At 45.1% G+C, this 17,702-nt stretch overlaps 2 pseudogenes; both read left to right on the top strand.

Annotated features, from left to right (window-relative positions):
* Positions 1 to 1,100: 1,100 nt before the first annotated feature.
* Positions 1,101 to 14,437, top strand: LOC140596352 (dnaJ homolog subfamily A member 1 pseudogene; annotated as a pseudogene).
* A 985-nt stretch (positions 14,438 to 15,422) lies between these two features.
* LOC140596375 (microtubule-associated protein RP/EB family member 1 pseudogene) lies at positions 15,423 to 16,462 on the top strand (annotated as a pseudogene).
* Positions 16,463 to 17,702: the final 1,240 nt, after the last annotated feature.

Raw genomic sequence — 17,702 nt, 5'->3', positions numbered from 1 at the left:
TTGGAGATACTCCATTCTCAAGATCCCTTTCTGAAGGACATAGGAAGCTTCCAGAAGAAAATAAGGCTCTTCAAAGGGGCAAAGCTCTGGCAGGCCCCTTATTTAGTCTCCGGATCCCCTGAGAGGCTCGCATTCCAGCAGCCCTGCCTGTCATCCCCTTAGGATGAGCAAGTAGCAGCAGTAAGGGCAGGAGAGCTGTTAGGGAGACAGCCAGAGAGCTTGGAGGACCAGTTTCCTAAGAAAACAGCCCTTGCTTTTGTGCCCTGCCCTGTATTGTTGCTCAACATTAGAAACATGACAAATATAAGGCAATTAAGTGGAATATAGGTAAGACTATGTAGAATTAAGTGTTGGAAGGAGGTAAGCTTAAAAAGGAGGATTAAGTTAGAATGCTGCTGTAGTGAACAGGGAGAAAGAGATGAAGACTAATTCAAACCAATCTTTCACCTGTTGCTTAAATCCAAACTCTAGAGGATTAGAATCCAGACTCGGATTAGATTTAGGTGCATGGCTAGGTAGAGAGACGAATCCAGCAGTGTGGTTCCGACCTGGCCATCTAGGTGCAGAATGCTATCAGAAAGGGAAGATAGGTTTGGAGAGAATGCACACAAGATCCATTTTGTGATGGGAGAGATCATGAAACAGGTAGATGAATATACCTGGGTCTGAAGCTCTGTTCAGGCTGGTCATTTGCAAGGTGGAAAAGAGATCTAGAGGTATTAGGTCACCGGGGCTTTCGTTTGTCATCCTGGAGAGAATTCTCAGGATAAACAGTTTAGAGTCCCATGGAACAGAACTGTTAAGGAGAACATGGTAGAAAAAGGAGCCAGCAAAGGAGATGAAGCAGCAGCACAGAGGGTGAGGGTACAGATCAGGGGAGTGTATCTAAAGGAGAGCAGAACCCGGGCAAGGAAGAAGCAGGAGGATCAGACTCAAACTTGAAGTACAGGAAAACAAGTGGCACCTCAGCCCTTCGTGGAGAAGTCCACGATGACCTGGTAGGAACTTGGATATTCCACAACCCACAGAAGGTTCTCCTTGAAGTCCTGTGGTGCTCTGGCCTCCGGATTTAAGAGGAGTCAAAAGACTCACCTAGAGCCATGAGGAACAGAAGTTCCAACCCAGGGGTTGTCAAGAAAACTGACAAGAACATTAAGGTGAAAGACCAGGAGAGTCTATATTCTAAAAACATCCAGAAGCATTGGTGAGGGGATAGCCCCCGAAAGACTTTTCTGGAATGCTGTATTCGACATAGAATTCAATGTGCCTTCTAGTTTTAAAAAGCAAGCCTGCCTGGGCTCTGTCCTACAGGTGATGGATATTAAGAGACCTGGCTGGGGCTGCATGAAAATTCAGCCATGCACCCAACCAACCTCAGCAAAGAAACTCAATGTGGGCTTGACCCACAGTGCTAAGCCTGGAGCCAACACACCGAATTACACCATTGTTATAGTCCCAAGCCAAGGATTCCTCCCCAGTACCTGGTCTTGAATTAGGTTTCTTAGCAGTCAAGAAACCAATTGTTTCCAATAATACTCCCAGCGGAGCCCTGAGAACAGGTGTGGAGTCTCATCTAGGTCTTCCGGCTTTCTGAACCACCACTAGACTGGGCCCCAACTAGCTATTCACTGTGGCTCCCTGTCAGTTATACTGGAAGCTGGACCACCTCACTCCACAGCCCAACCCTGGAGTCCTGTGACATTTCCCCCCCCACCCCTTACATGATTGGGAAGGAAGTCATGGCATGCTAGGTAAAGATGCCCAGCCTAACTTCCTACAGAGGATCTCAAAATGTACAGTTCCACTTCTCTAGGGCCCAATAAAGTCTGAAAGCCTTTCTCCATGTTCCTGGGAAGTCACACCTCTTAAGGTCTGCTCTCTTCCTCCTGAGAGGGGAGGAATTTGAACTGAGAGGGTTTTGAGGTAGGAGGAGACATCCTCAAGCTTTGCCTTCCTGCCCCTCAAGCTTTGTTGGGAACTGGGGAGATGACAAGGGGTGAAGTGAAGTGCCAATGATGCAGTAGGAAGCAAGATCTATCCTTTGGCTGGGCACTCCGTGCTTCCAGACTGGTCCATATTCTGGTAGCTCATGGAGCACTGAGCACTGGGAACATCTTAATATATTCAGGTTCTGTTTTTATTAGTAGCATTGTATACTGGAAATAGGAGTTATAGCCTATAATATACAGTTGCATCAGAAACTTCAGACACATTAAGAAAACATTGATTTTGAGTAAATGAGAGATCACTTAGTCTTTTGTTACAAAGGATAAGCTCCTCTCCTACATCTCCATCAGCACAAAGGAACCCATCAGAAACTGAAAGCAGGTGGGATGGTTTGAAGAAAAACCATTAGTCACAAAAGACTGAATCATTTTCTTCAACTCCTATCAAACATGGTTAGTGTCAAATCCAGGGCCTCTAGAAGAGCGGGCCAGGCTCACAAAGGGTCAGAAACATCCTGGGGTCCCCTTCTTACTGGTTATGTAAGGCAGAAAAGGGAGAGGGGGGCCTCACAGCACAACTGGGTCAAGCCTGTACCTCAGGAGCCTAAGTGTCCAGTTTCAAATGTGTGTGGGGGAACCTTTCCCCTCCAGACAGGTTGCCCCTCTACTTCACCCTCACAGCAGTGGTCAGATTCAAGGTACTTCAAGCAATCCCAGAGCTCTAGTGCTGGTGAGGACTGCAGAGGAGCATCAGTTAAGGATACTGCCCCTGTGCAGGGAGCAGCTCTCAGAAGAGCCCCATCAGGTTTCATCCTTGGCAGCATTTTTCCATTACTTCAAGACCTAGAAGCATTTGTTCCACCAGATGGTTTACTTCATTTGAGATAGGGCCCTTTGCACCATTTGATTTGGAGGGGGATATGGTCTATAAGTTCAAGCAGCAGTTAGAGGCTGTGGCCAAGACGCACTGGTAGAGAAGTCAGTTTGGGAAGCTATCAGAACCATTCCCAGGATAGTCCTTCTCATCCTGGAACCAGTACTCCTGGGCTTTTAATTCTTCATGCACATGAACTTGCCCCTATCCATGGCAGCTTTAGTCACCAGTGTGGCCTGGTAGCCTTTCCCTCATGACCTCCTTACTATCAACCAGGTTAGTATTGCTATATCCTATGAAGGAATCTCTCGCCCAGGCTTAGTTGGAAGTAGAGGAGCTACTTCTAGCCTCCTAGAACCATCTTGTGATTACAAGACCAAGGACTTTCAGAGCTGATGACACCATCAGGCCCCTCTCCTACTGTTCCCAAATCAGATGCCCATCAACATAACAATTGGATCCGTCCAAATCAGAATCCACTGGGGACATCATGTAAAAAAAAAAAAAAAAAAAAAAAAAAAAAAAAAAAAAAAAAAAAAAAACAGCCTGGGAACACAACACCCTTTGGGATCTAAGATAATTTCCTTTGGCCTGCAGTACAAAGGTCTTTCATTCAAAGCTCTAAAAACTTGTGCTTTCCCATCCCTCGATGTTACTTGGCAATGGGAAGATGTGTCACTATTTTTATAAAAAAAATCAAATCAAGGGTCAAGGACAGACAAGGACATTTTGTCCTTGAAGGATACCCAAAGTTGGCCAAGGTCATACTCACTTGGATATATTTGCAGAGTAGGTCTGCAGCTGAGCAAGGAGCTAGCTGTGAACCTTTGGGATTTTTGTCACAGGACATGGGGGAAAAGTACCTCTTGCTTAAGAGCCACCAAACACAGATTGGAGCATGTGGTGGGGGCAGAGGTGAGGGTATATGTGGCAAGACCTCGGGTTCAGGCTAACAGAGGCCAAACAAGGAGTTCTGGTGACAACATGGTGACATGTCAGAGACCCTGATACCAGGAGAGACGGTGGGATTCAGGACCACCAATGATAGAGCTCTACCACTTTCTAGCAGTCTTCAGGTTCTCCAGTCCAAGAAGCTGTGCCATGGCCTTTCTGGAATCCATTTATAACTCAGCCCTAGGACACTGGACACAGTTAACAAAAGTTAGAAGGGACCACGGCCTGGCAGAATGGTTCCTTAGAAAAAGGGTCACTATCTTATGCACAATATTGAGATATTGTGAGCTACCTTGGGGGGTTGGCTCTAAGGTTTCCTCTCTGGTGGAAGATGCTGAGGAGACAATCCTGGAATCTAGTGGCTGAAGCTTATGCTAGGCCTTTCAGGGGGTGCTGGTCTGATAGAGCATTGGAACAGCTTCCTGAAGACATAGCTATAGCACTAGCTCAGAGGCAACCCTCTGCAAGGACAGGTATCCTCCTGGATGCATGCAAACAGAGGTCTCTAAGGGGCTAGGTCCCTAGGGGAAGGGACACATGGGTATAGAAACCAAGAGGTTGAAATAGCAGAGCACCTCCCCCCTTTGCCATAACTGACTCGCTGGGGACTTCGTGCTTCCTGTCCCTGCAACTCTTGCTTCTTCTATAATAGATTCTGTTCAAGAATAGCACACTCTTGCCATAGGATCCTGTTGACCTTCCAATCTTAACTGTTACTGGGGATCTTGGGTTCCTTGTGTCCGAAACCAGCAGACAAAAAGGGCCACTATTCTGGTAGGAGCATTGGCCCTGATCATCAAAATGCAATAGGGCTTCTTTGATATCAGGCAGCAGGAGGGGATCTAGGGCATGGAGTAGTCCTCTTGGACATGTTGTCCCACTTGAGTGAAAGAATGACTAGTACAGCAACACCAGCCTGAGAAGGGAGGAGTATCAGGCACTCAGACCCCTCAGGAATGAGAGTTTGAGTCATATCATCAAGTTAGTCACTGAGACCAGGGAAGGTGTGGGTTGGTAAAGAGAATTTAGGATGGATAGTGGAGGAGTAAAAGTGAGTGCCAGTAGCCCCCGGAGACTGCCTGCAGTGATGGGCACTAGTTCTTTCTTCCAGTCTCCCACTTCTAAGTTTGCCCACTAGGGACTGGGAAGCTGTTCCTCTACACATGTGAGGTGGACTTCAGTAGGACAGGTGAGGGCTAGGGCAGCTATGAAGTATAGGCCTTGCATCCTTAAGGTTTACCTTAAAGGGGAATACTTGTCTGACAGGCTCCAGTGGTCAGTGATTTCAGGAGTCATCCCACCATTTGATTGGACGGTGTATTCTTCATAGGCAGCCCTTGCCAGTGATTTTGCAGCTCTACCCCACACTGGACCTCCAGTGGCCGTGCCCTGGAAGTCCCCCATTTGGTTGAAGTGGCCAGATCTGTACTGTGACTGGGCCCTGCTAGGGGGAGGAAGTGGAGGAGGAAATGAAGTGATGGGAGGCCATACACTCCTCTGGCTATCTGGTCAGGAACTACAAGCTGACCTAGGTGATGCTTAGCAGGTCTGTTCACTGGGACCAGAAGTGTTACAAAGATTATACTTTTAGTCCATTGAACAGAGACCTGTTCCGCCTGTGTCTCTGCCTTTCTCTCGTGAATAGAAATATTAAAAAATATTTTATTCATGAGAGAGATACAGGCAGAGGGAGAAGTAGGCTCCATGTAGGGAACCTGATGCGGGACTCGATCCTGGGTCTCCAGGATTCCACCTCGGGCCAAAGGTGGCACTAAATGGCCGAGCCACAGGGGCTGCCCAAATAAAATCTTAAAAAAAAAAAAAAAAGGAAAAAAGGAGAACCCAAATACTACACCACATGTCATAGGGTTTCAACTAGCTGTGAAAGTAGGTCAACCTTCAACTGGCCAGCTTGGGGGTGGGGGGGTGGGAGGAACTTAACAGGCCAGCTTGGCACTTGAGGGCCAAAAAAAATTCTGAAGTGTGTACAAGATTATCACCAACACACTCTGTATCCTTAGAATAAGCTGTTCCATTAAAGTAGAAGTGTTCACACTGGGAATTGCCCATGAAACAGCTTTCTTTTCGAAAGGGAGTTAACCCTGCTTCCTAAAGTGAGCAACTGATGTGCTGGCAGTACACTCACAGACATGGGTCTAGCTTTGGAAGACTTGACACTCCCTGGCATGGGATTCTGGAGAACTTAGGGGGTGGTCATGAAAGATGCCATGTGGAGACTTGAACTGCAAGGAGAGATGCCCCAGTCAGAGGTAGTGGGAGTGAGACAGGGCCCTGGATCCAAAGAGGAATGTGGGATTTCAAGACCTAGAACAAAACAGAGGAAGGTAGAGATTTTTCCATATACCTCCTGCCCCACAGGTGCATAGGTACCTCCATTATCAGCATCCTCCAATAGGGCTGTAATATCCACATCCAATAAAGTTGTAATATCTTATTTACAATATTGTAATATCTGGGGATGTTTTAGGTTCATTAAGAGTTCATAGTTTACTTCAGGGGTCTACTCTTGGTGGAATAGCATTTTTAGGGTAGTGAAGACCCTCTATGACCTAAGTACATGCTGTTGTGTATTTGACACATAGGATGTACAATGTCAAGTCTCCATTTTAATTTCCTTCAAGAAGCCTCCTGCCAACATCCTAGTATTAACTTCCACTGGTCCTTTTCTCTCTGAAGGGCTTGGACCCTGAGAATCACTTGTTCCCAATGATCTTGATATATGGATTATTTTAGGACAAGGAGATCTGGCAATGCAAGTGTCGGGAAATTCCACCCTCCACTAGAGGCAGGGGAGTTCTTGAACACCTGCTCCCACGAAGTGTCTAATGATCAGAGGGGACATTCCTCTCCCATTGTAAGGGCTACCCATATTGAGGCATGTGCTATTTTCTTTGGGCTCATGTTTAATACCAGTAAAAATTCAGGTAAGAAAGGATTTAGGAGGTTTTCCTTGGACTACGGTCCTGAGAAAGAACAAGTCTACTTACAAGTCTACTTACTGGTAGCTTCCATAATTGATTCCTATTATGGCTGTGCCTGTGATCAGATGCACAGATGCCACAGGAAAACAGCTTTTCAAGTTCTGGGATGTCTGAGAAAAGCAACTCTAAGTCTGGTAAGCTGACCTATTTGACTTTTGCTTTGAGTATACAATCCTTCAAAATTCCAATCTACTTCATTTCCAAGGCCACTGAATCATCTTTCAGCGCAAGCACCTCTGAGCCTCTCCAAGAAACATTGGCCTACATCCTACTAAATACTGTGTTAAGACTCCATTTGTGAGCAGGTTGGCATGTTTTCTGTGATCAGGCGGGGGATAGACCCCTTGCTGTGAGGGGAGTTAGAGCCTCCAGGTTTTTTTTTTTTTAATATTTATTAATGAGAGAGAGATACAGAGGGAAAGGGAGAAGCAGGCTCCATGCAGGGAGCCTGAGGTGGGACTCGATTCCAGGTCTCCATGATCAGGCCCTGGGCTGAAGGCGTCGCTAAACCGCTGAGCCACCCGGGCTGCCCTGAGCTTCCAGATTTCTTAGAGTGGATCAATGCCCTTCCAAGGAAGAAAGGAGCATTTCTGGAGAACTTGCGGACGGTCAGGAATTGGAGTCACGTTGGCCATTGTCTGAAACCTATCAAGCAGAGGGCAGAGTGACACCTCTTTGGTCTGAGTTTTGGGGGAACAGCTCTTCCTAGGCCCTGGTAGGCCCCTTCTTCCTGAGCTCAGGAAAGGGAGGAAAGGGCTAGCAATATGATGCATAGCCAGTGTCACTGCATTTGGTCCCAGGACCTTGTCTTCTCCCATCTCCAAAGATTCCCCTGACCCTCAGTCACCACCTTTGCTACCCTCACTGGTTTAGGGGAGAATTAATCCTCATTCCTGAGGAGGAGTCCCCAGTAGACTTCTTCTTCTCAGGTTGGGTTGCAAAACTTGTCCATTCATAGTCACACCTGGGAAAGGGAATACAGTTGTCCAAGTAGATCACTGGGCTACCATACTTTGCCCATTGCCCTCCTCGTATACTGGCAGCTCCACACCTTCACCTGATCAGCCAGAGTCAGCCACCCCTGCTGCAGTCATGACTTTTCCTGCCTGTGGGTCCTGGATACCAGGAATCCAAGTTGTCTGGGCTGCAGTCATATCCTAGGATTCAATGGGACCCTTGCTGTGTCCCCTGGCAAGAATGAGCCCTCCCTCCTATCCTTTCCCCCAAGCTCTTCTCTTGGAACTAGGCCTCTAACCCTGCAGAGCCAAGTTTGAGATAGTAAACACAAAGTCCCCCATGGGTCAGTGGCAATGGTAGTATTATCACCACACCTACTTCTACACTTTGGTTTCTAGACCCATGTTCTCTTTATTGGGATAGACCACCACAGAAGAGTTCTGTTCAGGGTTCTCAATCCTCAAGGATGGCACCCATCCTCACAGATCATTGCTAAACTATTGCTTCAACTGCTTAAACAGCAGGCTAATGTTTTGCTTCATTAGGACCATTCTCTGTGGGGCTATATGCACATGGCATACCTTTAGGTAGGATCTTGGGAACCCACAATCTGATTTTCTCTGGACGGTGTGCTATGAGTGCCACTGTGCACCTTTTTCCTCATCGAGCTCTCTACCAGCCCTGAGGTTTGCTGGATTATGCAGCTCAAGTTTCATGTCAAGGCCATTTGCTCCACAGCCTGGACGTGTTGTAGAGCCCTTTTCAGCTCTCAACCGCAAACAAAGCTGACAGCTTCTTCCAGGTCATTGAGTATGTGGGTTAGAACAGTACATGCCTAGATCTAGAGTATAGCCTCTAGAACCCTCATGGCACCTGTCAGGCACTGGGATTCTTTGCAGTTGTAGATGCAAGATGCCACAATTTCTTTTCCTACAAAGGGATGCCCCAGTGTACCTTAAGCTCTTGAATTCTACAAGATTTTGGGAACTTATTTCCAGAAGAATTGGAGTTTGTCTCCTACCCTCTGAGATACATGTGTTTTACCAAGGCCTCCTATATACTAGCCTCTTCTTACTCCGCATGGTCAACATGACACTGAACTGGCTGGGCATCCTGAAGGGAAAAAAAAACAATTATGTTGACAGTCCTTCTGTAGTATGGACAGAACAAGTTTAGACAGTCTTGGAAAACTGAATGCATATGGTGATCAGGCTCAGGAGTTAGGCTTGAGTATTATGTCCCTTACCCTTTAATCTTTTGATCCTAATATTCAGCCAAACGTGCTGCTTAATATCGGACATGTTCTCAATCATTTCTACAGTTCTTTGAAAGTCATGGTTCCTTGACTACAATAGTCAACTGCTCTGACCACTTTGCTTGGGTCACTATAAGGGTGTGGAATAATCCCCATTGCTAATTAGGGAGCCAAATTCCATGAACACTTCCCCTGCCTTTAACCTAGTCCTGTAGGAAGTGAACTTAGGGTTGCCATGTCCCACTCACTAGTGGGTCCCCAATAGCCTTCACAAGTGCAGGATCTCCCATTCAATTTCTGGACTCCTGTAATAGATTCTCCCCAGCATGCCCACTTCACTGGGCCCCATCGCCCCTTTCTGTGCTGCCAAGGTAACTCCAGTATTTCATTTAGAACCTCTAGGAAATTTGTGGAGTAAGGTTCTGCCTGGTGAGTTTCTACTGTCCTGGAGGTCTTAGAGTATATTCCAAGAAAGGGACTCCACGTTGACAAGCTCCTTCATTCCATCTTAATTTAAGCCCCTTTAGATCAAGCAGCTTCACTATCCGGTCCTATGTGAACTATCCTGGCTCCTAGAGCCACATGTTTAGACGGCTAGCTGTTTTTGGTAGAGACCAGTTCTGGTTCCCCTGCTTTATCTTCTCCTGGACCATACCATAGAAACCTGATAACTCTTATGAGAAGAGTGGCCCAGTTTCTCGGCTGTGAAGGCACCACCAAGGAAGCCAAGATGGTCCCACCCAAGGAATCTGGGACAGGTGAGATTCAGTACTATGCTCCAGGAAAGCCTGCTGCAACTTCTACAGGAGATGCTGCCTTTGAGCTCAGCTGCACATCAAGGCCAGAGGATTCCCAGGAGTAGGAATTAAGGATCCTGGGGCCTGCTCCACCACGGAGAATTCGAACTCCTGGGAGGAGCCCAGTTTTTATGATGTTTGGTGCTTCATAACCATGTGGCGGGCTTCCTTGCCAGGATGAGGCACTTGGGTTTTGGTAACCATAGGTAGAGGTGCTTCATGTGGACATAGAGCCTCAGGAATGGTGTTCCTGCAGCCAGACTGGCCATTCACATGTTCCTTCTCCCTCCCTGTCCCAGGGGCTAACACTGCCTAATCAGTGCAAGATTTAGGCTCAGTCTAATCCTGGCTGTGTCAGGAGCCTCTTAGACCCTAGCCTGAGAGCAAGAGCCAGGCTTTGGGGGGGGGAGGGTAGTTGAATATTTAGCCCCTGAATATTTCATTGAACCAGAGAATGCCTAGATCTTCTGTTTCTCAGCCTCAAGCCCTAGCAGGACTATGGAGGATGTACAGGCATTTCAGAAGCCCTAGAAATATCACCATTTATTTAGGAATGAACATGAATTATGGAGATGAACACTCAGGTCTCCTACTGGCTCTGAGGTTTTCTCATATTGGAGACTTCTTGGAGGTTTCTCCAAGCTGTGAGGAAACCAGGACCCCCAGGTTCATCCAGAACCACACATGAAGGGTCTATTTTTATATGTGAACTGATTTCTTTCAACACTAGTCAGAACTCAGGCAAAAAGCCTCCAAGATACAGGAGACCCAGTTAACGTTAGAAAGATAGGAGCATCATGGTAGACCACCACCTCAGCCATGCTGGTGGAGCCCTTATTTTGGGCCCTGTACCCAAGGGCCTGCCTGGCCGCATACCCCCACTAGCCCACTCACCCCTGATTTTTTACTTCCGGTCTCTTTAGCATTCTCCAGCATTTCTCTTTCGGCAATCTGGACTTTCAGTTCACCGTTTCACAATACCAAATTCTACCGGGACATATACGAGTCAGTTATTTTGTTTAGCACTATACCAAGTTTTCCTTTTTGCTACAAATTAGCAGCATAATCACATCTGAGAGGTTTACAGAAAAAAAAAAAAGCCAGAACATAGAATTATAGGAACTTTCTGCATCCTGGGCATAATGAGCCTATGATAGTTCTGTTTCATGATGTTATACTAAATTTGGAATTTTGAGTTTCTGAAGAGTATTATGATCAGTTGAGAGGCTCTGAGAAAACACTTTAGAAGTTTGGGGGGAAAAAATGATCTGTTCCCAAGACAAAGTTATACTTAAGTCCAGATCAACTAAGTGAATCCTACAGATGGATTTTCAGTTGGAGTGGTTAGTCTTAATTTAGGTTTAATTTGAGACTTAACCTACAATGTCCATGTGAGTAAGGTGCTGTTTGGGAGTAACTGCCTATAGGTCTGAGAGTTGAGACACAAGGTCTTAAAGTACTTACCAAATGGCTCTTTTATCTAGAAGTTCCTATGATGATTGAGGATTAGGGTTTTCTTGTACACAAATGAATTCCCTGTTTTCAGTAGGATAGCAAAGTATGGCTTAATACAATCAGTTGGAAAAGAACTATGGGATGGCCCGTGAGATCTTGTTTTTCTGTAAGTGAATAAACGCTAATGTGTGAGGAGTTAAGCTATCAGCTTTTGACTTTCAGGCTTCCAGGTACGTTTTTACCTACTCCCCTACCCCACATTAGGAAAAAACTTAAGCGTATTGAAAAGTTGAAGTTTTATAGTGCTGCACCACTTAGTCACTACAGTTACCATTTTGGTATTTGCTTTGTTTTTGATGTATTTGTTACAGGCGTCAGCTGCGTTTGCCCTAAGTACATAGAGTAGTTAATATGCATGTTCTAGTTCGATATTGGTTTACAGCTTCTTCCCTTTGAAAGAAAAGGCACTTAAGATCTGTGCATCTCATCACAAGGGTGCCATTTAAGCCATGTTGGAAGTGCCTGTGCCAATAACCCAAATCCTGATCACAAAGTCCTCACTACCCCAGAGATCTCCCTTCAAGTCTGCTCTCTTCCCTTTTCTGTCCTGTGTACAGCTCAGGACATTGAAGACCAAGAGTAGAATTTACATTCTTTCTGGATCATTTATTATTTCATACAACCTCTCGCTTTCATTTTGACTAAATCTATTGGCAGAAGGGTCTTGACCTTCACCAATATTTCTATCCCTTTAACCTTGTAAATTTAACAGGAGCTATTACTCCAAGGCCTGGCCATTCCTGAGGGTGTCTGGGTCTAACAGAGGACCTGCACCTCGGACCTTCCCTGGTCTCGGCCCATCATACTACTTCAGCATGTCCTAATGTATCTTACTAGTTCAGCTAAGTCCTCTTGTACAAATTTAATCTTGAGACCATAAACTGAGACAACACAAAATAAAGCTGGGTATTTGGGTTGGCTGGTTTTGGAGAAAGATGGAGTAGGTATCGCCAGTCATCCTGGATTTTCTCAAGCTAAAAACTCCTAAGAATCTGTTCCCTAGCCAGTACAGACTGGTCAGCTCCATGAACTCAAGTATCACCATGGATATAGAGGTCCTTTTACATAGCCTCATTTGCTACAGGTGAGCAGCAAGACCCTAAGTCATTTCAGCTACCAGCTCTTGCAGAATTTGCTTCATTTGAGCCACTTTCCCCCCACAATCCTCCCTTTAGTATTCAACAGTCAGTGGCCAAACAGATGCGAGTGTAGAGTACCTGCATGCTTTGACCTAAGGCATTTTTGGGCTTGGATCCAAGTTCGATGGCTCTTTTGCCCTCGTCTTAGGCTTAATACCCATCCATCCTGTCCGACTATTTCTCAATATCTTCTGGAAAAATTGAAACAGGAGAGAACTACAAGATTCAGGGGGAAAATCATGCTGCTTACTGATACTCGGTCATTGGAAGTTTATCTGCATGTAGGCAACAGAGATCTTAGTGCCCTCATTCCATCGTTGTGGGGTGACAAGTTTGCCGGTATTCAATAGAACTGCTAGGAAGACCGGCACTATAAGTCTTCTTTCCATCCCTGTCCCCCTTGTTGGCCTCTTGGTCAACGGAAGAAATAAGACCATCCAGATCTTAACTATTGTAGCAATTCCAATTAGAGAGCTTTCCTGGGAATGTAGCCTGTAGTTAGACTGAAGTCACTCCTACTCCTTAATTGCCAAAGATGTAGAATCATCTGACTTAACAGATGTACAGTTGAATCCTAACCAGAATCTTTAAAGCATCATCCAACTCTAATACAAAGTTATTGGAAACAGAGCTTGTTAGTTCTTAGAGACCTAGTAGCCAGGGACCTAGGTTACTAAGTGCTATTCATGTTGAATACTGGTCCAAAAATACAGCTGGGTCAGTTCTAGAAAGCCAGGTGGTTTTTGTTTTTGACCTATTGACTTGTTCTTGACCATATTCTAGTTCCAGCAAGAAGCATTTGTACTAGCTCCAATTCCTCTTTACCCAACTAAGAACTAAGTATAATTGCTCAACTATAGCTAGTGAATTTATATTTTTGGGCCTCTAGACAAGAGCAGGTGTCACAAGTAGCTTTTTTTTTTTGGAGGAGAGGAGTTACTGACCACCTTCCATTTGTATTATTCTTATCATGGGAATCCACGCTTGTGTATCATGCAGGAGGGAAGTATCGGTCTTAGAAGTTTTCCAGTAGCCCGTACTTGCCTTAATTTGGGGGCTTCTGGATATCCTTAGGGAAGGACAGTCTACTGGAGGGGAGAGCATTTTAAATATCTGGAAGTCTAACAATCAGCCCCAATAGAGGATTAGTAGGGAGCAGGGGGGCAGGCAGATTTAAGCCTGGTATCTGCATAGCAGTAGTACCCGATTTGGATACATCCTATTTTGAGAGTACAAGTATTGTTTATCACAGACTTAGCCTCAATCTTGACCTCTGCTTCCATGGTGAGGGAGACCAAGAACCAGGACTTGAACCAGGAGATATTATCATTGTTTTAGATCAGAAGGACCATGCTGTTTTTACTCGACGAGGAGAAGATCTTTTCATGTGTATGGATATACAGCTGGTTGAAGCCCTGTGTGGCTTTCAAAAGCCAATATCTACTCTTGACAACCGAACCATCGTCATCACCTCTCATCCAGGTCAGATTGTCAAGCATGGGGATATCAAGTGTGTGTTAAATGAAGGCATGCCAATTTATCATAGACCATATGAGAAGGGTCGCCTAATCATCGAATTTAAGGTAAACTTCCCCGAGAACGGCTTTCTCTCTCCTGATAAACTTTCTTTGCTGGAAAAACTCCTACCTGAGAGGAAGGAAGTAGAAGAGACTGATGAAATGGACCAGGTAGAACTTGTGGACTTTGATCCCAATCAGGAAAGACGGCACCATTACAATGGGGAAGCATATGAGGATGATGAACATCATCCTAGGGGTGGTGTTCAGTGTCAGACTTCTTAATGGGGCTGGTGAATAACACTGCTGCTGGCATTTTATATGCAGTAGTGGATGAGTGAAGGACTATAATCATAGCTCACTACTTGCTATTGTTTTTGTTTTAATATTCAACTATAGTAGTGTTTTAAAAGTTAAATGAAGAATAAACTCAAATATAAAAGCTCTGACTTTGCCCTGTATGTATGATGACTTCAGTGTGCAAGATTCTGAGTGGATTAGAGCATGTTGGAAAAAAAAATTCTTCCATTTCTGCAATGGTCTATTTGATTCCTTCGAACCTAGCCCACCACTAGCATATATTCCTGATGAACTGGCTTTGGCTGATAGGGTTGGAATGAAGTCAGCAGCAGTCCTGATTATTGCAAGAGGCTTAAAACTGGAGGTAGTATTAATGATAGGAGGGGAATTGGGGAATTGAAGTATTAGAGGAAATCTGTAGAAGGAAGTCTGCCTTCTGAAGTGTTTAGAGGTGGTACTAATTGGTCTGAAGCATAAGGGTAAAGACCATGGTTCTTCCAGAGTGGCTTAGGCCTAAAATAGAGACCCTGTGTTAAGAACTGTCTTGTTCCCTGGGGAAGATCAGAGGGCCTTGAATGGCCTTACAAGTTCCCCACTAGACTCTGCTCCTGTGGAGGAGGCCCCCCAGCTAGACAACCCTTCTTGTTAAGGGACTAGGCACAGCTTCTGCTTATCCCTAGGTGTCTGGTTTCCATTCCCTGCTAGCTTATAGAATTAGACAAAACTTAAGACATCTTCCATGGGAACCAGAGGACACCCACATCCTTGTCACTACAGAGCCAGCCTTTTACAACTCCTGGTTGTCCCTGTTCCATATGGCCCACATGGCATGTGTCCTCACCTAGGCTGTATGTAGGACAAGTTTCTGATATCTCATTATATCCCCGTACAGTGGTAATTGTTTACTTGCTCATCCATGGGTGAATAGGAGATTAAAACTGTTATATTCACAGCAGTAGTCATGGTCTGAGACAACATTCAGGATAGCTTTGTTTTTGCTTAAGTGTCAGAAGATGGGAATGGGGGCCAGAAGGATGAAGATAAGCAAACCAAAAGGTTTTTGTACTTTGATAATACTTAGCTGCCAACTATAGTTAGGAGTAAGGAGAGATTCTGGGAAGTATATATTAAAAAAACAAATTCAGGGGTCGGGCGGTTTGAACAAGACGAAGACGGAATCGAAGCCGGGCACAGGCAGTGGACGCGGTCCCGCCGAGAGCCGAAGATGGCAGTGAACGTATACTCAACGTCCGTCACCAGTGATAACCTAAGTCGACATGATATGCTGGCCTGCATCAATGAGTCTCTGCAGCTTAATCTGACAAAGATTGAATAGTTGTGCTCAGGGGCTGCCTATTGTCGGTTTATGGACATGCTATTCCCTGGCTCCATTGCCTTGAAGAAAGTGAAATTCCAGGCTACACTAGAGCATGAATACATCCAGAACTTCAAAATACTACAAGCAGGTTTTAAGAGAATGGGTGTTGACAAAATAATTCCTGTGGACAAATTATTAAAAGGAAAGTTTCAGGACAATTTTGAATTTGTTCAGTGGTTCAAGAAGTTTTTTGATGCAAACTATGATGGAAAAGACTATGACCCTGTAGCTGCCAGACAAGGTCAAGAAACTGCAGTGGCTCCCTCCCTTGTTGCTCCAGTTCTGAACAAACTGAAGAAACCTCTCAGCTCTAGCAGTGCAGCTCCACAGAGGCCCATTGCAACACACAGAACTAATGCAACCCCTAAGGCTGGCCCGGGTGTGGTGCGAAAGAATCCTGGTGTGGGCAACGGGGATGATGAAGCAGCTGAATTGATGCAGCAGGTCAATGTATTGAAACTTACCGTCGAAGACTTGGAGAAAGAGAGAGATTTCTACTTTGGAAAGCTAAGAAACATTGAATTGATTTGCCAGGAGAACGAAGGGGAAAACAACCCTGTATTGCAGAGGATCGTGGACATTCTCTATGCCACAGATGAAGGCTTTGTGATACCTGATGAAGGGGGCCCACAGGAGGAACAAGAAGAGTATTAACAGCCTGGACCAGCAAAGCAACATCCGAATTCTTCACTCCAAAACATGTGCTTAACTGTAAAATATCCCATTTTATTATTCTTAGAGGACTCACTGGTTTCTTTTCATGAGCAAACAGTACTTCTTCTTAAAGTGCACTTTGCAGAAGTTTCACCCCTTTTCCAATGAGTTTGAGTTGGGAGCTTTTACCCTGTAGCAGAGCAGTATTAACACCTAGTTGGGTCACCTGGAGAACAGAGAGGCTGACCATGGGGCTCACTGTGTGGATGCTGGTAACACTCACTGCTGGAGAAGGTGCTTTTTATGTTATACACTCAGGTGGAGTCCTCAGTAGAGAAATGTAAAGACTGATTTGAATTTTAAGCTAACGTGAAATCTTGGCAGAGAACGTTTTAATAAATAAATGCCTTAAGAGTATTTAAAATATGCTTCCATATTTCAAAATATAAAATGTACCATGACAGGAGATGTTACATGTTTGACAAGGTGTCTGGGAAGGAAGGGCCAGACCTCTGGACCTTTGGAATCTGCTGTTCACAGGCCTTGCAGGGCTGCTTGAATCCTCAAAGACCTAGACATTGGCTCAAAAGGGAAGTTTAAAACGTTGCTCTGTAAAGCCATTTGGTGTCCTTGACCAATCGTATCCCTCCTCTAAGAAGCAAGAGGCATTGTTGCCTGGATGAATAGAGGGCACGCTTCAGCCCTGAGATGTTGAAGAGCTTGAATTTCATTGAACATTTCTCTGACGATTTTTCCAGTTATCCCTGAAATTTCTATGTATTGTGTTTTTGGGAAAGGAGGTGTGTCCAGTTTCTAAATCTAACAACTACTTTTGGGGACTTGCCCACATGTCTGGGATTTGAATGGAGCTCATGTCCCATTTTACTGTCTTTTAAGTTTACATTGAACATGTTTCTCTTCTCGGCTCCCTGTGCCCACTGGGGACTCCTCTTTGGCTCCTTAAAGTTTGCTGCTTAGAGTGTAAGTTCAGCAGGCAGGTGGTCACGCTGCAAGTCTTTCTGGACCTCTGGCAAAGGGAGTGACTAGTGAAGGCCATTGCTACCTTAGGATCTGCAAGGCTGGGTGTTCTCGGTACCTGCTGTCCACCACCCTCCACTGTTATCGGAATACTTTGCCAGTGCACTAATCTCTTTGGAGATAAAATTCGTTAGCGTGTTGCTAAATGTTCATTTTCTTTTGCAGAAGATACAGTACCGTGTCTGAATTAATTATTAATATTTAAAATATTTCATTCCTTAACTCTTCCTCATTGCTTTGCCCCTAGCCTATTCAGTTCCTTTGTTTGGCAGAATTCTGCAAAATGTGTGTCACCCACTACTGAGATTGTTCAGCCCCCAATGTATTTGTGTTGATTTGTTCCTGGTGGTAGCTTGTCCTAAAATGTGTGTAGAAA

This window comes from Vulpes vulpes, unplaced genomic scaffold, assembly GCF_048418805.1.
Source record: "Vulpes vulpes isolate BD-2025 unplaced genomic scaffold, VulVul3 Bu000000627, whole genome shotgun sequence".
NCBI classification, from domain to species: Eukaryota; Metazoa; Chordata; class Mammalia; order Carnivora; family Canidae; genus Vulpes; species Vulpes vulpes.
This window is presented reverse-complemented; position numbering and strand designations above follow the sequence as displayed.